Raw genomic sequence first — 24,356 nt, 5'->3', positions numbered from 1 at the left:
CGGGAGAACTACTACGATTGTGCCCTGGTTCATCCGGACGAGCACCTCAGTAGAGAAAGCCGAAAACTGACTGTCATGATAAAGCGCAAGACTGGTCAACCACTCGATGACTTAGCGGAATCTTCGGGATTTCTCCGCATTAACGAAGGGCCGTTTCCCGGTCATGTATGTACGCGTCCCGTATTCGGATGAGCGCGGAGGTACCAGGGGCTATATAGTAGTCCCACCGTCAAACTCCTATGGCTATGTGAAAGTGTTAAAGCAATATAGTCCGATTGCCTCGTTCGCTGCGCTATCACCTCCTTAATGGACCAAGACGTTGGATCAAGTGTGAATACGTGTTTTGCAAACACCCCCGCATTATATGCGTGGGGGCTGAAGCCGACGACTGCAAACTTTCAGGTTATATACATATATACATAAACGGCCGCACAGGAGGCATCATAATACTTTCAGGCAAAAGTATAAACACAGCCTTTATAATTCAATAGCATTGTTTTTACAATCGGGATACATGTCACTCAAACATGATACTCATCGAGCACTGAGCCTCTATTACACGAGCGCCTTCTAGGACTTCTTCAAAATAGTGCTCGGCCGAAACCTGGCCTACGGCCAGAGTCTGGGTTGCAATCGCGGTGGCCTCCATCTCTGCCCAGTATGTCTTCACACGGGCAAGAGCCATCCGTGCACCCTCTATGCACGCCGACCTCTTTACAGCGTCGATATGAGGCACAGCACCAAGGAATCGTTGCACAAGACCAAATAACTATTCGGCCTTGGTCCTTCCGGCCAGAGACGATCCACGACAGACCTCATGGCAAGCCCGGACAACCTATGGAGCTCGGCCCACTCAGCCATTCGCTCATTTAATAGCAGCGGACGCGCCGGAGCATTTAACTGCGACCAGGAACAACTTTTCCACCTCGTGATCTTTTCAATCTTCGAAAAACTTGGTCGGATCAGCAGCACTTGCTGCCAAATCCAGGTACGCGTCCGCAGAACTCCATAATTGATCCAGAAGGGCATACTTAGGATCTCCAAAGTTCGTCTGCAGCAAAAAGGGCTTCCTAGCCGCGATATCTCCGGCTTGACGTAGCTCCTCCCTCGCCGCTCTGATTTTAGAGCGGGCTTCCTTGGCTGCTACGTGGCCTTCTCCAGGTCCCGCCGTCTTCATTTTGCTTTCCTTTTCAGAAAGCTCATAATGGTCGGCGGCATCTTTCAACTCAACAGCCATCTTGGCCATTTTCTCTTTGCTCTGGCAATGAGCAGCCTGTTCGGCTCTTAGCTCTTCGACCGGCCTTTATGGCAGCCGCATCACTCCTCCTGGCTTGTTCCTTGGCTTGGGCAAGTTCCGCCCGAAGGGTCTCCACGACGGCAGCTCCATCTGCAGTCACAGCTCCTCTTGAATATGTGTTGATCATAGGAGAATACATACCATGTGCCTCGTCAAGCCGCTTGTTTAGAAGCACGATGTCGGCATCTGCCGCATCAAGTTGCCGCTTCAGTTCGGCAAATTCACCAGTCCGGCTAGCCACCGGACCCTCGGCCGCCTGCACGTAAAGGCAGCACGGTTATTGCCTGGGACTATGATCCTCTAGTTGCCGTCTTGTTCGACAGCAACCAGAGTCTCAGGGGCTACTATCTGCATAGGGCACACCTAGCGTGTGCAGTACCGTCTAAATATATATTACTTTGCGTACCTCAAAGCCTCTCAGCAGACTCATAAAAGCTTCATGCAACCCGCTTTCGGCGGATGAAATCCTCTCAACCACCGTACCCATTAGAGTACGATGCGCTTCTGAGATAGCCGCTCGCTCCAGAAGATTCATCAGTGCGGCTGGTCGCGCACCGGACGGTCCCGAACTCTTTCTGTTGCTCTCCTTAGGAACCGGATACTCCGGACTTCGGGTGGCCGAAGGGTTACCTTCTGGCCTTGGCGGATCAGGAGAAACCCTCCGTGACGACACCTCATGGTCGTCCGCTTCATCAGACGGGGAGGCATGGGGAGGCGTTTCGCTCTCCATTATCTCCGTAAGAAGATCCCCCGAAGACGAACTCTGTCGAGAAGGGCTACGATCCGGACTGCAAGACATATGTCTCGGTTATCATTCTCAGAAATGAAGCAGGATATATTTATCGAAAGTACTTTTGTTTACTCACAGCTCGGTGGAGGGCTGGTCCCCTTGCGGGTACTGTACGGTAAGGATGCCCTCTAGGGTAGGACCCTCTGACAAAGGTTTCTTCCCTCGCTTGTAGACCATTACTTCCAAGTCTTCATAGGCGGTCCTCTTCCTTCCCTGGGGAGAGGGAATTTTAGATTCTTCCCCCCATTTATCCTCCTTCGCGGAGGCACTAATTCCCCCAGTTTGGATGAATAGTGAGTGAGGCTCGCTCTCGCCTTCTTTGTTCCTCCCTTTATCTTCCCCTGATGGTTCTTGATAAGGCGCAAGCTCAAGCATCCTGGCTAGTACAGGATCCGGTGAGCCTTCGGGAAGGGGGGCCGGACACCTGATCATCTTCGCCTTTTATCCGGTCCTGGTCAAAAGGCGACTTTTCAGAATGATGTTGTGATAAATTAAAAGACAACGTGTTCGGCCGTGGAATTACTTACTTGAGTGTCTGGACGATTGCAGTTCAGACCCGCATCCTCGGAGGTGTCTGGACACTCTATTTGTGATCCAAAGAACGATCTGTACATCTCTTCGAGCGTCACGCCGAAGAAGTGCTGAATAGTTCGCGGTCCTTCCGGGTTGAACGCCCACATATGGAGAGGTCGACGTTTGCAAGGCAGGGCTCGACGAACTAGCATGACTTGCATTACCTTAACAAGGCTGACATCTCTCTCGAGGAGATCTTGGATGCGACTCTGCAATGTCGGCACATCATTTACTGGCCCCCAGTCCAGCCCCTTGTTGACCCATAACGCCGGTTGTGGCGGGGGGCCCGAGCGGAAGGCAGGGGCGGCTACCGACTTAGTACCCTGGGGAGCTGTGATATAAAACCACCCCCGTTGCCATAAACTGGACACCTTCGGGAAGGAACCCTTTGGCCATGGAGCATTGGCACCTTTGCTTATTACGGCACCTCCGCACTCTGCGTGTCGCCCCTCAATCATCTTCGGCTGCACATTGAAGGTCTTGAGCCATAAGCCGAAGTGTGGGGTAATGCGGAGGAAGGCTTCACACACGACGATGAACGACGAGATGTGAAGGATGGAATCCGGAGCCAGATCATGGAAATCGAGCCCGTAGTAGAACATAAGCCCTCTGACGAAGGGATCTAGACTAAAACCTAGCCCTCGGAGGAAGTGGGAGACGAATACGACACTCTCGCCAGGTTCGGGAGCGGGAATGACCTGCCCTCGAGCAGGCAGCCTGTGCGAGATTTCGGCGGTAAGATACCTGGCTTCTCTCAGTTTCTTGATGTCCTCCTCTGTGACAGAGGAGGGCATCCATCGACCTTGAGGGTTGGATCCGGACATGATTGAAGGTCCGAAGCGACTAGCCTGAGCCTTGGGTGTTGGAACTCGAGGTGGGGGAAGGATTCGATTGAGTGCGAGAAGAAAAGGACAGGCCTAGGCCCCTTTATAAAGATGATAAATATCAAGCGTCCTCCGCGTGGCCGTTTGGGACTTGCCTAAAATCGAGGAGTCATACCAACAGGCACGATTGGGTTACCCATACCAGTATTGATGAGAATCCCGTGAAAAAAGGGACGCGGTCTCTGCTTCGACAGGACGTGCCAATAAAAACCGCCTCGCAACACGTGGAGTGGCAGGCTCGGAAAAACGGTTCATCATGACCAGACCACGGCAGTACGTCACGTTATGAAAAGCTGGCAGCAGATTAGATTTGTGGAAATATTATTCTCTCTACGGTGGTATGTGGAATTTGTTTTGCAGAGCCGGACACTATCCTTGTGTTCAAAAACTTCTGTGGAGTATTCAGAGGAGGAACCCGCCTTGGAATGCCGAAGACAATCTGTGCGCCGGACTCATCGTCATTGAAGCCTGGTTCAAGGGCTACTGAGGGAGTCCTGGATTAGGGGGTCCTCGTACAGCCGGACTATATCCTTTGGCTGGACTGTTGAACTATGAAGATACAAGATTGAAGACTTTGTCCCGTGTCTGGATGGGACTCTCCTTGCGTGGAAGGCAAGCTTGGCAATACGGATATGTAGATCTCCTCCCTTGTAACCGACTGTGTGTAACCCCAGCCCCCTCCGATGTCTATATAAACCGGAGGGTTTAGTCCGTAGGACAACAACAATCATACCATAGGCTAGCTTCTAGGGTTTAGCCTCTACGATCTCGTGGTAGATCAACTCTTGTAATACTCATATCATCAAGATCAATCAAGCAGGAACTAAGGTATTACCTCCATCAAGAGGGCCCGAACCTGGGTAAACATTGTGTCCCCCGCCTCCTGTTACCATCCGCCTTAGACCCACAGTTCGGGACCCCCTACCCGAGATCCGCCGGTTTTGACACCGACAAGGGGGTCTTGCGCCATCCGCCTCGCGAGGCTTGGCCCCTCGCGAGGGTCTTGAGTGCTTGCTGGTGAAGATGGGCCGTACGGGCCCGCTGGCAGAGCCATGCCGTGGGCCGCAAGCAGGCAAGTCTGGGGACCCCCATTCCCAGAACGCCGACAGTGGCCCCCGGGCCCAAGGCGCGCTCGGGCTTGGCTTCGAGGCGAAGCCAAAGGTCAATTGCGGAGCACCGCGGGCCCCAATAGCCTGCGGCCTTGGTCGACGCGTGGCGGTTGATTGGACGTGGGCGTCTCCGCTTCCCCACGCTGCCTTGACAACTGCCCGACTTGACAAGTCCCTGCGACATCCAAGGAAAAACCATCATTACCTGTGATCGTGGGGGCGCTGGTCGGCCTTCTCCTGCTATAAATGGGGAGGGGGGCGGAGCCCCCGTCGCCCATCTCTTCCCGTTCTGCTTGCTTCACCTCCTCTGCTCCACCGCCGACACCAATGGCGCCATCGAATAGGTTCTCTGCCGCGGAGAAGGGGAAGGCCCCTCGCGAGGGACCCGGCTCCCCGGCGCCCAAGCGTGGACGCGGCCGTCCCCGCAAGCACACCGCGACCCCCGCCGTGGCCCCTCGTTCCCGCGGTGGCGCCGCTGCATGTGGCAGGGGTCGTTCCAGTCGTGGCAGCGCTGTCGATGAAGGGAGATGTGCCATGGTTGAACGGCCTCCCCGGCCGCGCTTCCACTCGGCAGAGGCGCTGCCGGAGTTCGTCGTCTGGTTAGAGAACCCGGCCGGAAACTGGCTTCAACTCCCGCGCTTCTTTGCCGACGAGCTACCACCCTCCGGTCTAGGCGGGCTCTGGCTGCAGGCGGACGGTTGCTGCAGCAGGGCTTCTTGGGTTGCAGTCGAGGTCTCCGCCATGGGCAACATAGCTCTGGCCTGCGGTTGGCAGACGTTCGCCTGCGCGCGCGGCCTGGGCAGGCGGTACACCCTCCATTTCAAGTATGACGGTGATGCGACCCTCTACGTGAGGGTGTTTGGGGAAGATGGTCGCCGCGCCGGGTGCTGCCCCGAGGTGAACGACGGCGAGGAGGTGCTCGGCCTTGGTGACGGTCGAGATGAGGATGAGGGCGAACCCGCCCTTGGTGCCGACCGTGTCTCGTCCAGCTACGGTGGCTCTTCTCCCGGCGACAGCTCCAGCAGTGGTGCCTATGACCAGCCACCACACCGCCGCGCCCGCTTCGAAGGCGGTAGCGGATCGTCTCGTCGCTGCGCTTCCATGAAGCACGAGGAGGGGTCTGGCTGAGCTCAGGACGACGCCAGGAGCCTGCCCCCGTGGACCGCTGTAGAGGCAGGTGCCGCTTTTATTTTGCTCTTCCTTTCCTTCCTGCATCAAAAGAAACCTGTATGGGCCCCGGAGGGCGTGTATCGAACTATGATTTCTCAATCATTATGCTATGTTTGTTGTTTCCGTGCTGTGTCGTTATTTTGTGTAGAGGTAACTTAGCTTGGCACGTTTGGGGTAGCCTCCTCTTCACGAGGGACTTGCTTCCTGGTGTCTGTGAAGGCCTTCCTTGACCTGGCGGGTGCTAGGGAACTGCAAAAAACTCGTTAGGAGGCTCGCTAGGAGGCTTATCGTTCACCCGAGCCTCGACCCAGTGCTTTGTATCGCGATACCCGAGGGGCACGGATTTGGAGAGGTGCGCCAGCTTGTGGGCTCGAACGAGGATGCCTCGCGAAAAAATGGACGAAGGGCAGGGGAAAGGAAAAATGCTCGCGAGGGCACCTGCCTAGCCCCCTCGCGAGGTATGCGAGAGAGAGAGAGAACAGGTTAAACTGGAGCTGGAAACAGCGGCAAAAGGCGATAGAACCAAAGCAGCAAGGAACACCAGAAGCAAACTTCAATTAAAAGGAGGCGAGCCAACCACGGAAAGCAAATGAAAAGCCGCGTCCGGCACCTAGTCTAGTCTTCAAGTCTTCTCACCAGCGCGGAGCTAAGTGCTGCCACTAGGATGTGGGAGGGAGCCCTCAAGGCCCGAGGGCGGTACTCCTGAGACTCTGGGGCTTGTACAGCCCCACTCGTTATCACGTGAGAGTGTCACGGGCGGCGATCTTCATAGGCACTGGGCCTTCTTCACAGGCACTGGGCCTTTCTTCATGGGTAGAACCTCCGGAGGTGCTGGATTTTCCAGGCGTTCTGGATGGGTACCCCGTCCTGTGTCTCCAGGCGCGCGGCGCCAGGCCTGGAGACATGGACGACCTTGAACGGGCCCTCCCACATGGGTGAGAGCTTATGCAGCCCTTCCCTGGAGAGGACCCGCCTCAGGACGAGGTCACCCGCCTCGAGCGTCCTAGAGCGGATGTTGCGGCAGTGGTATCGCCGCAGCGCCTGCTGATACCTTGCCGCCCGCAGCGCGGCTTCGCGGCGGCGTTCCTCCCCCAGCACGAGGTCCATCCCCCGCGTGGTGTCCTGTTGCGTTTCATCAAACGCCAGGACTCGTGCGGAGCGATGCTTGACCTCATGAGGGAGGACCGCTTCTGCTCCGTAGACGAGGAAGAACGGGGTCTCGCCCGTTGGCTTGGTGGCGGTGGTGCGGATGGACCACAGCACGGACTGGAGCTCGTCGTACCAGCCCCTGCCGCAGGCCTCGAGCTTCTTCTTGAAAGTCCTGGTCTTGAGGCCCCTCAGGACCTCCGCGTTGGCGTGTTTGGCCTGACCATTGCTCATGGGGTGCGCCACCGAAGCGTAGCAGATCTGCGTTCCAAGGTTAGCACATTATGTCTTGAAGAGATTACTAGTGAACTGCGAGCCGTTATCAGTGATGATGCGGTTGGCGACCCCGAAACGGCTCACGAGACCCTTGATGAACTTGACCGCGGAGCCAGCTGGGATGGTGCGGACGGCTTCCACCTCCACCCACTTGGTGAACTTGTCGATGGCGACGTAGAGGTAGCGGTAGCCCCCAGGTGCTCGAGGGAACGGGCCCAAGATATCCAGCCCCCGGACCACGAATGGCCATGTGAGTGGGATGGTCCGAAGGCCCTGAGCCAGCTGATGGATCTGCTTGGTGTGGAACTGGCAGGCTTCACAGGACTTCACTAGCTCAGCTGTGTTGTTGAGCACCGTGGGCCAGTAGAATCCGCTGCGGAATGCCTTGCCGACGAGGGTTCGTGATGATGAGTGGTGCCCGCAGTCTCCACCATGTATGTCAGATAGCAACTCCTTCCCCTGGTCTCTGGTGATGCAACGCAGTGAAACGTCATTTGGTCGCTTCCTGTATAACTCACCATCCTGGATGCAGTACGCCGTGGCCCGCCGGGCCACGCGCTCTGTGTCCTCCTCCTTCTCCGGCAGCGTCCCTTGCATCAGGTATTCCTTGAACTCCTTGGTCCAGCATCCCTCTTGGGGCTCGAGCGCCAAGAGTAGGCGCGCTCCCGAAGTCGGGCCACAGGCTGGGGCTCCTGTGGCAGGCGGCTACGGGAGTTCCTCCCGAGGCTGAGCTGTCCTTGAAAGTGGTGGTGTTGCTGATGGCTTGAAGAGCCGCTCCTCGAAGACGCCAAGCTCTTGGGGCTGCCACTTGGATGCCCTCCTGGCGATGTCGCCAGCTTCCTTGTTGGTGCCCCGGGGCACGTGCTGCAACTCCAGGCCCAGGAACTGCTTCTCCATCTTGCGCACCTCCGCGAGGTATGCCTCCATGTGCTCGTCCTTCGGCTCGTATACCTTGTTGGAGAAATTGACAAGAAGCTGCGAGTCACCCCTAACGGTGAGGCGCTTCACCCCCAAGGCTGCCGCAGCTTTCAGGCCAGCTATGAGGCCTTCGTATTCTGCAGTGTTGTTGGAGACCTTCTTGCCCTGCTGAAAGCAGAGCTGCACGGTGTAGTAGAGCTTGTCTTGAGTGGGCGAGATGAGTACCGCTCCAGCCCTCGCGCCCTGGTGCGCGAAGGCACCATCAAAATACATGACCCAGCCGTTAGGCGCTTCACTTCCCGGCGAGGTGGACTGGTCCTCGCCTACTTCAAGCGTTGGGGCATCCGTCCACTCTGCCATGAAATCAGCGAGTGCGGCTCCCTTGATGACCCTAGTAGTGCTGAACTCCAACTAGAATGCCTGCAGCTCGATGTTCCACTCAGCGACCCTTCCAGCAGAATTGGGGCTTCTGAGCACTCTCCCCAATGGGTAGGCTGAGACGACCTTGATGGGGTGGCCTTGGAAGTAGTGCCGCAACTTCTGTGAGGCCACCAAGAGCGCGAGCAAGAGCTTCTGACGCATGGGGCATCGTGCCCTTGCGTCCCGCAACACCGCGCTGACGAAATACACCGGGTGCTCGACGAGAGCCGGCGCGTTGGTGATGCTCGTGTCTTGCAGAAGTTGGGGCGTCTCCTGAGGTAGTGGAACCCCCGACGCTTGATCACTTGTCGGGATCTTGGCGGCATCGTCCTGCCGAGCTTGGTCCTCTGTTGATGCTGCTACGACTCTTGCGGCACCTTCCTGATCTTGCGTCATCTCGGATGGTGGCGTAGCTTGGCGCGACGTGCCTTTAGCTTGGCGCTCTTCCCGAACCGCCACGAGAGCCGCGCTGGCAGAGTACGGGGTGGCGGCAAGATAAAGCACTAGGGGCTCGAGGGGCCGTGGTGCCACCATTACTGGAGGGCTGGTCAGGTATCTCTTGAGGTCTTGAAATGCTCGGTCGGCCTCCGGGGTCCACTCGAAGGGGCCCTTCTTCTTCATCAGCTTGAAGAAGGGTAGGGCGCGTTCTCCCAGCTTGGAGATGAAGCGCCCCAACGCAGTCACCCGACCAGCCAGCTTCTGCATTTCCTTGAGGGTCTACGGTGGGCTCATGTCTTCAATGGCCTTGATCTTCTCTGGTTTGCCTCTATCCCTCTGTGGGACACGAGGAAACCCAGCAGCTTGCCGGAAGGGACACCAAACACGCACATCTCCGGGTTAAGTCGCAAGTTCACCTGGCGTAGGCTCGCGAAAGTCTCCTCCAGATCTTGGATCAAGGTTCTCACCTCCCGAGACTTCACCACAATGTTGTCGACGTAGGCCTCCGCGTTTCTCCCGAGCTGCCACCCTAAGGCGATGTGCATCAACCGCTGAAAGGTCGCGCCCGCATTACGCAGTCTGAAAGGCATGCAAGTGTAGCAGTACACCCCGCACGGGGTTAAGAAGGCAGTCTTCTCTACATCTTCTACCGCCATCTTGATCTGGTGATACCCTGAGAACGCATCCAGGAAGCACAGTAGGTCGCACTCGGCGGTGGAGTCGATGATTTGGTCAATGTGGGGAAGCGGGAACGAATCTTGGGGGCAGGCTTTGTTTAGGTTGGTGAATTCGACGCACATTCGCTCCTTCCCGCCTTTCTTCGGCACAACGACGGGTTTGCCAGCCATTCGGGGTACTGAACCTCGCGAATGGCACCCGCCCCCTCTAACTTGCGGGTTTCTTGGATGATGAAGGCCTGCTTTTCCGTGGACTGCCGTCTCACTTGCTGCTTCATAGGGCATACATTGGGGCACACCCTTAAGTGATGCTGAATCGACTCTCTCGGGGCCCCCACCAGCTGCTTGGGTTCCCATGCAAATATATCCTTGTTTGCGCCCAAGAACTTCACCAACGCTTCCTCTTGTCCTGGGTCGAGGTCGGCACCTATGGTAAAGGTGGCTCCTGAGGACCCATCCTCATCGACCGGCACCTGCTTGGTTTCCACCTTGTCTTGCGTGAATAGCTGCTTCTTCTTGGTTGGTGCAGCTCCCTTGGCCTCGGAGGCGCCCGCGCCGATGGGCTGTGCCGCCGCGGCGGTCTTGAGGGCAAGCTTGAGCACCGCCATGGCCTCCTTGGCGTCCCCCTTGATGGTGAGGACGCCCTTGCTTCCAGGAATCTTCATGAGGTTGTAGGCCGGATGGGTCGCTGCCATGAACTGGGCCAGAGCTGGGTACCCGAGGATGGCGTTGTACGGGAGGCTGATGCGGGCGATGTCGAAGTCGACCAGCTCGGTGCGGTAGTTGTCGCGCGTGCCGAAGGTGACAGGGAGGCGAATCTATCCCAGGGAGTGGGCGGTGCCGCCGCCCACTCCTGACAAGGCTTGCTGAGGCTGAGCCGCTCGAGTGGTACGTGAAGAAGGCTGAAGGCCTCCACGGAGAGCACGTTGAGGCCGGCGCCGCCGTCGATGAGGGTCTTGGTGACGGCCACATTGCAAATGGTGGGCATGCAAAGCATCGGGAGCATACCCGAGCTGGCGGTGGTGACGGGGTGGTCTTCTGAGTCGAAGGTGAGGTCGGCCTCGGGCGCAGCCCAGCCCGGCGGAGCCCCGAGCACTTGGAGGCGGCGTCGATCTGGCGGAGGAATGGCTTGATATGGCAATCTGAAGGCAGTGCTTGAGAGCCGCCCAGTAGGGCCGCGACCGCGTGGTGCGCCGATGCCGCATAGCGCACAGTGAAGAGGCCACGCAGCTCCTCCCAAGATGCCACCGTGGATTCGGGGAGGTTGAGCAGCCAGGCGCGCGACGCGCCAGTGAGGGCCATGGGAAGCCAGTTGGCCATGATCTTGTCGTCGCCCCCGGCCTCGAGGACGGCCTCCTCATATGCCAGCAGGAAAGCTGACGGGTCCGCCGCCCCGTTGTAGCACGGCGGCATCTCCGGCTTGAACTTGGGCGGCCACTGCACCTGCCGCAAGGCGGGGGCCAGGGCTCGGAGCCCCTGGCCCCGTCGTCGGAGTCAGCCGTTGGAGTCGGGAGCGAGACGCTTGCCACGAGGGCGGAGCGCCGTGGTGGCGGAGCGCAGTTCGATGGAAGGAAAGCTACGGCGCACCCCTACCTGGCGCGCCAAATGTTAGATCACGGGTTCCGGCAAAACCCTCAAGGTTCGAACACTGGGGTGCGCACGAAGATCTCCCCCTACCGAAACACGTCCTAGCTTTGCTAAGATATCAAGGGCTAACTTGACGAACTCGCAACACAAGGGACACAAGATTTATACTAGTTCGGGCCACCGTTGTGGTGTAATACCCTACTCCAGTGTGGTTGTGGTGGATTGCCTCTTGGGCTGAGGATGAACAGTACAAGGGGAACAACAGCCTCCTGAGGCGAGGTGTTCTTGTGTGGTTGAGGATGATCTGAGTGATCCGTCACCATCTATGGTGGTGGCTAGTCCTATTTATAGGGGCCCTGGTCCTCTCCCCAAATATTGAGCGGGAAGGGAGCCAACAACGGCCAATTTGAAAGGGGACAACTAGTACAGCTTATCCTGACAAAAGCAGACTTCGCCTGCAAAAGGCTCTGGTGGTGACGCCGCCTTGGGCTCCATGGTGACCTCCGTCTTGCCGTCCTGCTGGTCTTGGTCTCGTTGCATTGATGTGGAAACCTTTGCTTGACGCCTCGGTACTCCGCGCCTGCGCTTGCCTCCTTAGCACCAAAGAGGAAACAAGGACACTGTGCGCCCTGGCGCCTGCCTGGCACCCGCCTGGTCTCGATCGTCATGGCTCACGTCACGAGAACCTCGCGAGGTTTGCCTTGCCTTGAATTCTCCGCCCCTCGCGAGCCAACCTGGTGAGGCCGCTCCCGAGGGGGTCTTGCGCCGTCCGCCTCGCGAGACTTGGCCCCTCGCGAGGGTCTTGAGTGCTTGCTGGTGAAGATGGGCCGTACGGGCCCGCTCGCAAAGCCACGCCGTGGGCCGCAGGCAGGCAAGTCTAGGGACCCTCGTTCCCAGAACGCCGACAATCACTATCACAAGTGATCCAGACATAGCACTCCGCGCCGAAAACAAAACCGCCTCTCTGGCCCTCGAGGCACTATCTGAGGCCCTTGCGGTTGAAGAATTAACCGCCCTACGTTCCACAGTGGATAGGGACTCCTCCACAAGAGACCTAAGTCCACTTCCTTCAAGCCTGCAGACGAGATAGTCAAATTTCAAGTTCACCCGACGGACCCCAAGAAGACAGCTTCCGTTGGGGCATAGCTGGATCCGACGGTCGACGCCGCATTGCGCGCGTTCTTGCGCGAGAATTGGGACATCTTCCCCTGGCACCCGTCGGATATGCCAGGAATCCCACACGCGCTGGCTGAACATAGTCTCAATATACTGAAGGGATACAAACCAGTCAAGAAAACACTGCGGTGATTTTCCGAACCCAAACGACAGGCTATGGGTGAGGAGCTAGCCAAGCTACTCGAAGCCAGGTTTTTCAGAGAGATCAAACATCCGGACTAGCTAGCAGACTTGGTCATGGTGCCGAAGAAGGATAAATCCTGGCGCTCGTGTGTCGACTTCAAGGACCTTAATAAAGCCTGCCCTAAGGATCCCTTCGCACTACCTCGCATTGACCAGATTATTGATGCAACCGCAGGACACGACTCGCTGTGCTTCCTCGACGCATACTCCGGATACCATCAAATCGAAATGAAGGAATCCGACCAAGCCGCAACGGCATTCATCACCCCATACGGGCCCTTCTGCTTCAACACCATGCCTTTCGGGCTAAAAAACACCGGCGCCATGTACCAACGCATGATTCAAACGTGCCTAGAAAAGCAAATCGGCAAGACAGTTGAGGCATATGTAGATGATGTAGTCATCAAACTAAGCATGTCGAGTCATTGGTGGACGACTTATGCCTTACATTCGACAACCTCCGAAGATATGAAATACGGCTCAATCCGGAAAAGTGCGTTTTCGGCGTCCTCGCCGGAAACTGCTTGGGTTCATTGGTTTCAATAGAGGAATTGAAGCAAACCCAACCAAAATCCGAGCCCTGTCACAGTTGGCTACACCAACAGACCTCAAGTAGGTCCAAAAACTAGCCGGGTGCGTGGCAGCTTTCAGCCGCTTTATCTCCAGATTAGGAGCAAAGGCATTGCCATTGTATCACCTGCTCCAACGCACCGACCACTTTGCATGGACGGATGCTACAATAGCCGGACTAGAAGAAATAAAAGCTTTGTTAGCAAGCAACCCAATCCTGGCCGCACCAAACGTCGGCGAACCCATGTTACTATACATATCTGCAACGCACCAGGTGGTGAGTGCGGTGCTCGTCATCGAACGAGAGGAAGAGGGACATAAATTCCCACTTCAAAAACCAGTATACTATGTATCGACGTTCCTCACACCATGCAAATCCCGATACCCACATTATCAAAAGATAGCATATGCGGTCTTTATGGCATCTCGGAAGCTGCGGCACTACTTTCAAGAGTGTTCGATCACGGTGGCTTCTGAAGTACCACTTAATGATATCATAAACAACCGGGACGCCACCGGTCGGATTGGCAAATGGGCCATTGAGCTCTTACTGTTTGAAACAACATATAAGCCATGCCAAGCCATTAAATCTCAGGCGTTGGCTGACTTCGTCGCCGAGTGGACAGAGGCCGAACTCCCTAAAGAGTACGACAAATGTTCCAACTGGGTGATTGATACGTCCATTTTGCATCATGCTTTTATATCGATACTTATTGCATTATGGGTTGTTATTACACATTATGTCACAATACTTATGCCTATTCTCTCTTATTTTACAAGGTTTACATAAGGAGGGAGAATGCCGACAGCTGGAATTCTGGGCTGGAAAAGGAGCAAATATTAGAGACCTATTCTGCACAACTCCAAAAGTCCTGAAACTCCACGAAAGTCATTTTTGGAAATAATAAAAAATACTGAGCGGAAGAAATACTAGAGGGGGGCCACACCCTGGCCACAAGGGTGGGGGGCGCGCCCCCTGCCTCGTGGGCCCCCTGTTGGCCCTCCGGTGCCCATCTTCTGCCATATGAAGTCTTCCGTCCGAAGACAAATCATAAGCAAGCTTTCGGGACGAGACTCCGCCGCCACGAGGCGGAACCAATCTAGGGCTCCGGCAGAGCTGTTCTGCTGGGGACACTTCCCTCCGGGAGGGGGAAATCATCGGCATCGTCATCACCAACGCTCCTCTCATCGGGAGAGGGCAATCTCCATCAACATCTTCACCAGCACCATCTCCTCTCAAACCCTAGTTCATCTCTTGTATCCAATTCTTGTCTCTAAGTCTGGGATTGGTACCTGTAGGTTGCTAGTAGTGTTGATTACTCCTTGTAGTTGATGCTAGTTGGTTCATTTGGTGTAAGATCATATGTTCAGATCCTATATGCATATTAATACTCCTCTGATTATGAACATGAATATGCTTTGTGAGTAGTTACGTTTGTTCCTGAGGACATGGTAGCACCCAAGCACCGGTCCACCCACATATCAAATTATCAAAGTACCGAACGCGAATCATATGAACGTGATGAAAACTAGCTTGACGATAATTCCCATGTGTCCTCGGGAGCGCTTTTCTCTATATAAGAGTTTGTCCAGGCTTGTCCTTTGCTACAAAAAGGATTGGGCCACCTTGCTGCACTTTATTTACTTTTGTTACTTGTTGCTCTTTACAAATTATCTTATCACAAAACTATCTGTTACCTATAATTTCAGTGCTTGCAGAGAATACCTTGCTGAAAACCGCTTATCATTTCCTTCTGCTCCTCGTTGGGTTCGACACTCTTACTTATCGAAAGGACTACGATAGTTCCCCTATACTTTTGGGTCATCAAGACTCTTTTCTGGCGCCGTTGCCGGGGAGTGAAGCGCCTTTGGTAGGTGGAATTTGGTAAGGAAAAATTTATATAGTGTGCTGAAATTTACTGTCACTTGTTACTATGGAAAGTAATCCTCTGAGGGGCTTGTTCGGGGTATCTTCACCCCGACCAGTAGAGCAAAGAGTTGCTCCTCAACATACTGAACCTACTGAAGATGAAAATGTCTACTTTGAGATTCCTTCGGGTATGATAGAAAAACTGCTAGCTAATCCTTTTGCAGGAGACGGAACAATGCATCCTGATGAGCACCTAATATATGTGGATGAAGTTTGTGGATTATTTAAGCTTGCAGGTGTGCCCGATGATGTTATTAAGAAGAAGGTCTTCCCTTTATCTTTGAAGGGATATGCATTGACATGGTATAGGCTATGTGATGATATGGGATCATGGAACTAAAAACGATTGAAATTGGAATTTCATCAGAAGTTTTATCCTATGCATCTTGTTCATCGTGATCGCAATTATATATATAATTTCTGGCCTCGCGAAGGAGAAAGCATCGCTCAAGCTTGGGGGAGGCTTAAATCAATGTTATATTCATGCCCCAATCATGAGCTCCCAAGAGAGATAATTATTCAAAAAAATTATGCTCGGCTTTCTGATAACAATCGCACCATGCGCGATACTTCTTGTGCTGGCTTTTTTATGATGAAGACTATTGAATTCAAATGGGATTTATTGGAAAGAATTAAACGCAACTCTGAAGATTGGGATCTCGACGAGGGTAAGGAGTCAGGTATGACACCTAAGCTTGATTGTGTTAAATCTTCTATGGATACCGATGTTTTCCGTAAATTTAGCACTAAATATGGACTTGACTTTGAGAGAGTAGCTTCTTTCTGTGAATCTTTTGCTGCTCATGTTGATCTCCCTAAGGAGAAGTGGTTTAAATATCGTCCTCCCATAGAAATAAAAGTAGCTGCACCTATTAAAGTTGAAGAAAAGACTATCACTTATAATGATCCTATTGTTCCTACTGCTTATGTTGAGAAACCACCTTTTCCTGTTAGGATAAAAGATCATGCTAAAGCTTCAACTGTGGTTCGTAAAAGCAATATTAGAACCTATACACCTCCTGAGCAAGTTAAAGTTGAACCTAATATTGCTATAGTTAAAGATCTCTTGGCTGATAATATTGATGGGCATGTTATTTATTTCTATGATGAAGCTGCTAGAATTGCCAAACCTTGTGCTAAAGATAAACATAGACCTGTGGTGGGCATGCCTGTTATTTCTGTTAAAATAGGAGATCATTGTTATCATGGCTTATGTGATATGGGCGCTAGTGCTAGTGCAATACCTATTGACTTATACAAAGAAATTATGCATGATATTACACCTACTGAGTTAGAAGATATTGATGTCACGATTAAACTTGCCAATAGAGATACTATTTCACCAATGGGAATTCTTAGAGACGTTGAAGTCTTGTGTGGGAAAACTAAATATCCTGCTGATTTTCTTGTTCTTGGTTCCCCACAAGATAGCTTTTGTCCCATTATATTTGGTAGACCCTTCTTGAACACTGTTAATGCTAAGATAGACTACAAAAAGGATGTTGTTACTATTGGTTTGGGTGATATGTCTCATGAGCTTAATTTCTCTAAATTTCGTAGACAACATCATGAAGAGGAATTGCCTAGTAAGGATGAAATTATTGGTCTTGCTTCTATTGCCGTACCTCCTAGTGATCCTTTAGAACAATATTTGCTAGACCATGAAAATGATATGTTTATGAATGAAAGAAGGGAAATAGATGAAGTATTCTTTAAACAGGAACCTATCCTGAAACACAATTTGCCTGTTGAAACCCTAGGGGATCCTCCTCCACCCAAGGGTGATCCCGTGTTTGAGCTTAAACAGTTACCTGATACTCTTAAATATGCTTATCTTGATGAGAAAAAGATATATCCTGTTATTATTAGTGCTAACCTTTCAGAGCATGAAGAAGAGAGATTATTGAAAACTCTGAAGAAGCACCGTGCTGCTATTGGATATACTCTTGATGATCTTAAGGGCATTAGTCCCAATCTATGTCAACACAAAATAAATTTGGAGAAAGATGCCAAACCAGTTCGTGATCACCAACGACGGCTGAATCCTAAGATGAAAGAAGTGGCAAGAAAGGAAATACTAAAGCTCCTTGAGCCAGGTATAATTTATCCCGTTGCTGATAGTCAGTGGGTAAGTCCTGTCCATTGTGTCCCTAAGAAGGGAGGTATTACTGTCGTTCCTAATGACAAAGATGAATTGATTCCGCAAAGAATTATTACAGGTTATAGGATGGTAATTGATTTCCGCAAATTAAATAAGGCTACTAAAAAAGATCATTACCCCTTACCTTTTATTGATCAAATGCTAGAAAGATTATCCAAACATACACATTTTTGCTTTCTAGATGGTTATTCTGGTTTCTCTCAAATACCTGTGTCAGCCGATGATCAATCAAAGACCACTTTTACTTGCCCTTTTGGTACTTTTGCTTATAGACGTATGCCTTTTGGTTTATGTAATGCACCTGCTACCTTTCAAAGATGCATGCTGGCTATATTCTCTGACTTTTGTGAAAAGATTTGTGAGGTTTTCATGGACGACTTCTCCGTCTATGGATCCTCTTTTGATGATTGCTTGAGCAACCTTGATCGAGTTTTGCAGAGATGTGAAGAAACTAATCTTGTCTTGAATTGGGAAAAGTGCCACTTTATGGTTAATGAAGGTATTGTCTTGGGGCATAATTTTTTTGAAAGAGGCATTGAAGTTGATAAAGCCAAGGTTGATGCTATTGAAAAGATGCCATGTCCCAAGGACATTAAAGGTATAAGAAGTTTCCTTGGTCATGCCGATTTTTATAGAAGGTTCATTAAGGACTTCTCAAAGATTTCTCGGCCTCTGACTAATTTATTACAAAAGGATATACCATTTGTCTTTGATGATGATTGTGTAGAAGCATTTGAAATACTTAAGAAAGCATTGATCTCTGCACCTATTGTTCAGCCACCTGATTGGAATTTACCCTTTGAAATTATGTGTGATGCTAGTGATTATGCTGTAGGTGCTGTTCTAGGGCAAAGAGTTGATAAGAAATTAAATGTTATTCAATATGCTAGTAAAACTCTAGACAATGCTCAGAGAAATTATGGTACTACTGAAAAACAATTCTTAGCTGTTGTATTTGCTTGTGATAAGTTCAAGCCTTATATTGTTGATTCTAAAGTAACTATTCACACTGATCATGCTGCTATTAAATATCTTATGGAAAAGAAAGATGCTAAACCTAGACTTATTAGATGGGTTCTCTTGTTACAAGAATTTGATTTGCATATTATTGATAGAAAGGGAGCTGAGAACCCCGTTCCAGACAACTTGTCTAGGTTAGAAAATGTTCTTGATGACCCACTACCCATTGATGATAGCTTCTCTGATGAACAATTAAATGTCATAAATGCTTCTCGTAATACTCCTTGGTATGCTGATTATGCTAATTACATCGTTGCTAAATTTATACCACCTAGTTTCACATACCAACAAAAGAAAAAGTTTTTCTATGATTTAAGACATTACTTCTGGGATGACCCACATCTTTATAAAGGAGTAGATGGTGTTATTAGACGTTGTGTACCTGAGCATGAACAGGAACAGATTCTACGCAAGTGTCACTCCGAGGCTTATGGAGGACACCACACTGGAGACAGAACTGCACATAAGGTATTGCAATCCGGTTTTTATTGGCCTACTCTCTTCAAGGATGCCCGTAAGTTTGTTTTATCTTGTGATGAATGTCAAAGAATTGGTAATATTAGTAGACGTCAAGAAATGCCTATGAATTATTCACTTGTTATTGAACCATTTGATGTTTGGGGCTTTGATTATATGGGACCTTTTCCTGGCTCCAATGGATACACACATATTTTAGTTGTTGTTGATTACGTTACTAAGTGGGTAGAAGCTATTCCAACTAGTAGTGCTGATCAGAGCACTTCTATTAAGATGCTTAAAGAAGTTATTTTTCCGAGGTTTGGAGTCCCTAGATATTTAATGACTGATGGTGGTTCACATTTTATTCATGGTGCTTTTCGTAAAATGCTTGCTAAGTATGCTGTTAATCATAGAATTGCATCTCTTTATCACCCGCAGTCTAGTGGTCAAGTAGAATTGACTAATAGAGAACTCAAATTAATTTTGCAAAAGACTGTTAATAGATCTAGAAAGAATTGGTCCAAGAAACTTGATGATGCATTATGGGCTTATAGAACTGCATATAAAAATCCTATGGGTATGTCTCCGTATAAAATGGTTTATGGAAAAGCATGTCAATTACATCTCGAACTAGAACATAAGGCATTTTGGGCCATTAAAGAGCTTAACTATGATTTAAAACTTGTTGGTGAGAAGAGGTTATTTGACATTAGGTCACTTGATGAATGGAGAACCCAAGCCTATGAGAATGCCAGATTGTTTAAAGAAAAGGTTAAAAGATGGCATGACAAAAGGATACAAAAGCGTGAGTTTAATGTAGGTGATTATGTATTGCTATACAACTCTCGTTTAAGATTTTTTTTGCAAGGAAACTTCTCTCTAAATGGGAAGGCCCTTACGTTATTGAGGAGGTCGATCGTTCCAGTGCCATAAAAATCAATAACTTTGAAGGCACAAATCCGAAGGTGGTGAACGGTCAAAGAATCAAACATTATATCTCAGGTAATCCTATAAATGTTGAAACCAATGTTATTGAAACCGTAACCCCGGAAGAATACATAAGGGACACTTTCCGGAACGTTTCAGACTCCGAAAAGGAATAGGTATGTGGTACGGTAAGTAAACCGACTCTAAAACAGTTCTAAAGGCAATTTTTCTCCGTTTTGGAATATTTAGAAAAATAGGAAAATAAGAAGCAGTCTGGGAAGGACACGAGGCCTCCACGAGGGTGGAGGGCGTGCCCCCTGCCTCGTGGGTATCTCGTGTGCTCTCCGGACTCCGTTTTCTTGCACAATACGTATTTTGGTCGGTAAAAATTCATTATATAATCTTCCGAAGGTTTTGACCTCCGTATCACGCAAATATCTCCTATCTTTGTTTCGAGCTGTCCTGCTACAGATTAGAGCAACATGTCGTCCCAGGATTCGGAAGGAGAAAGCTATGTGGCTGATTACCTTGCAGATCCTAAGGTCTATGGGGATGTGGAGCATTGTGGTTGGACTACGGAAGAAGAAGAGGACTATGAGCCCAAGAGAAAGGAGGAGACAAGCTCAGATGAAGATGAAGTCCCATTACCTCAACCTGGGGACATGCATGTGGAGTTCAAAAAGTCAAGCCTCCCTGATAGAGCAAAGAAATTGAAGATCGAGTTTATCCCTTTTCGCCTCTTGCAGGAAAACAAGCAGGAATTATGCAAAAAGATATTAAGCCTGGAGCAGGAGATTGACGACCTGAGGGATCAAAATTCTGTCCTCAAGCGCAAATTAAGGAACAAGCCTACGCCATCAACTAAACCATCATCTTCTTCTTCAACAAAGGAGACATAATCATATGGGTATGGGCACTCCCCTTGGCAACTGCCAAGCTTGGGGGAGGTGCCCCGGTATCGTATCACCACCACATCTCCTATCTTTACTATTTTTCTTAGTTCGATCTTTTTAGTAATATCTTGATCTAGTAGAATAAAGTTTTTAGTGTGATCTAGCCTTGAGTTTTGCTTTATGATCTCTTTATGTAATCGAGTCCGTGAGCTATATATAACAAAGATTAGTGTTGAGTCAAGGGCTTGATTATCTTGCTATGATCTTGAGTGAATAAAAGAAAAGAGAAAAGAATAAAAAGAAAACAAAGAGATCATATTGATCTTATGGAGAGTAATGACTTCACATAGAAAGAGTATGATGATTAAAAGTTGTTGAGAGTTGACAGACATAGATTTGGTCATCGTTGCAATTAATAGGAAGTAATAAAGAAAGAGAGGTTTCACATATATAAATATATACTATCTTGGACATCTTTTATGATTGTGAGCACTCATTAAAATATGACATGCTAAAGAGTTGATGTGGGACAAGGAAGACAACGTAATGGGTTATGTTTTCTTATATCTGAGATAAAGTATATTCTCATGGATCATCCAACATGTTGAGCTTGCCTTTCCACCTCATGCTAGCCAAACTCTTTGCACCAAGTAGAGATACTACTTGTGCTTCCAAAAACAATTAAACCCAGTTTTGCCATGAGAGTCCACCATATCTGCCTATGGATTGAGTAAGATCCTTCAAGTAAGTTGTCATCGGTGCAAGCAATAAAAAATTGCTCTCTAAATATGTATGATTGATTGGTGTGGAGGAAATAAGCTTTATACGTTCTTGTGATGTGGAAGAAATAAAAGCGACGGAGTGCATAATAAAGGTCTATATCACAAGTGGCAATATAAAGTGATGTTCTTTCATATTAAGATTTTGTGCATCCAACCCTGAAAGCGCATGGCAACCTCTGCTTACCTCTACGAAGGGCCTATCTTTTATTATTACCTTCTACCTTATGCAAGAGTCATGGTGATCTTCACCTTTCCTTTTTACATTTTATCCTTTGGCAAGCATAGTATGTTGGAAAGATCCAAATATATATATCTAATTGGATGTAAGTTAGCATGAACTATTATTGTTGACATTACCCTTGAGGTAAAAGGTTGGGAGGCGAAACTATAAGCCCCTATCTTTCTCTGTGTCCGATTAAAACTTCGTAACCACAAGTATTGCGTGAGTGTTAGCAATTGTGAAAGACTAAATGATAGTTGAGTATCTGGACTTGCTGAAAAGCTCTGACATAGACTCTTTCTGATGTTATGATAAATTGCAATTGCTTCAATGACTGAGATTATAGTTTGTTGGTTCTCAATAAAGTTTCTGACTCATACTTTGCATTGTGAATAGATATTACTTGAGCATAAGAGATCATATGACAATATCCATATATGTTGCTGTTATGAGAATAATCATGATGCCCTCATGTCCGTATTTTATTTTATCTACACCTCTACCTCTAAACATGTGGACATATTTATCGTTATCGGCTTTCGCTTGTGGACAAGCTAGGTCTAAGCTTGGGGGAGTTGATACGTCCATTTTGCATCATGCTTTTATATCGATACTTATTGCATTATCGGCTGTTATTACACATTATGTCACAATACTTATGCCTATTCTCTCTTATTTTACAAGGTTTGCATAAGGAGGGAGAATGTCGACAGCTGGAATTCTGGGCTGGAAAAGGAGCAAATATTAGAGACCTATTCCGCACAACTCCAAAAGTCCTGAAACTCCATGAAAGTCATTTTTGGAAATAATAAAAAATACTGAGCGGAAGAAATACTAGAGGGGGCCCACACCCTGGCCACGAGGGTGGGGGGCGCGCCCTACCCCCTGGGCGTGCCCCCTACCTCGTGGGCCCCCTGTTGGCCCTCCGGTGCCCATCTTCTGCTATATGAAGTCTTTCGTCCGAAGACAAATCATAAGCAAGCTTTCGGGACGAGACTCCGCCGCCACGAGGCGGAACCAATCTAGGGCTCCGGCAGAGCTGTTCTGCTGGGGACACTTCCCTCCGGGAGGGGGAAATCATCGGCATCGTCATCACCAACGCTCCTCTCATCGGGAGAGGGCAATCTCCATCAACATCTTCACCAGCACCATCTCCTCTCAAACCCTAGTTCATCTCTTGTATCCAATTCTTGTCTCTAAGTCTGGGATTGGTACCTGTAGGTTGCTAGTAGTGTTGATTACTCCTTGTAGTTGATGCTAGTTGGTTTATTTGGTGCAAGATCATATGTTCAGATCCTATATGCATATTAATACTCCTCTGATTATGAACATGAATATGCTTTGTGAGTAGTTACGTTTGTTCCTGAGGACATGGGAGAAGTCTTGCTATTAGTAGTCATGTGAATTTGGTATTCGTTTGATATTTTGATGAGATGTATGTTGTCTCTCCTCTAGTGGTGTTATGTGAACGTTGACTACATGACACTTCACCATTATTTGGCCTAGAGGAAGGCATTGGGAAGTAATAAGTAGATGATGGGTTGCTAGAGTGACAGAAGCTTAAACCCTAGTTTATGCGTTGCTTCGTAAGGGGCTGATTTGGATCCATATGTTTCATGCTATGGTTAGGTTTACCTTAATACTTCTTTTGTAGTTGCAGATGCTTGCAATAGGGGTTAATCATAAGTGGGATGCTTGTCCAAGTAAGGGTAGCACCCAAGCACCGGTCCACCCACATATCAAATTATCAAAGTACCGAACGCGAATCATATGACGTGATGAAAACTAGCTTGACGATAATTCCCATGTGTCCTCGGGAGCGCTTTTCTCTATATAAGCGTTTGTCCAGGCTTGTCCTTTTCTACAAAAAGGATTGGGCCACCTTGCTGCACTTTATTTACTTTTGTTACTTGTTGCTCGTTACAAATTATCTTATCACAAAACTATTTGTTACCTATAATTTCAGTGCTTGCAGAGAATACCTTGCTGAAAACCGCTTATCATTTCCTTCTGCTCCTCGTTGGGTTCGACACTCTTACTTATCGAAAGGACTATGATAGATCCCCTATACTTGTGGGTCATCAGTGATGCACTTCGACTGCTCCAAAATGCTAGCCGGACTTGGGGCTGGTGTCCTCCTGACATCCCCACAGGAGACACAGTCCGTTATGTGCTCCAAATACTTTATACAAACTCTAATAATGCAGCCGAATATGAGGCCCTATTGCATGGTCTCCGGATGGCCGTCTCTATGGTCATACAACGCCTCGAGGTGCGCGGGGATTCAAACCTTGCAATATCCCAAATAAACGGAGAATTTGATGCCAAAGATTCGAAGATGGCGGCTTACCGCAACGCCGTACTTAAAATATCAGCTCAGTTTCAGGGGCTCGAGTTTCATCACGTGGCTCGAGAGAGTAATCAAGCAGCGGACATCCTTGCTCGCATGGGCGCTAAGCACGACCCCGTCCCACCCAATACCTTTGTGGATAGGCTCTTCAAGCCATCCGTGGTATGGCAGGACGAGAGCGGCAACACTAGTCCGGAGCCGATCATACCCCCAGATTTCGAACACAATTCCGATATCATCGGGGGCTCGGGCACCGAAATAACACCATCGGCCCACGAAATCATGGTCGTAATCGCCCTGTGGACTGGACCTCTCCTTGCCTACCTCACCATGAAGGAGCTCCCTGATGATCAGACTGAGGCCCATCGTATTGTTCGACGCTCGAAAGCCTACAAAGTTC

Source organism: Triticum aestivum, chromosome 2D (assembly GCF_018294505.1).
Source record: "Triticum aestivum cultivar Chinese Spring chromosome 2D, IWGSC CS RefSeq v2.1, whole genome shotgun sequence".
Classification (NCBI taxonomy): domain Eukaryota; kingdom Viridiplantae; phylum Streptophyta; class Magnoliopsida; order Poales; family Poaceae; genus Triticum; species Triticum aestivum.
Note: the sequence above shows the minus strand (reverse complement) of the source record.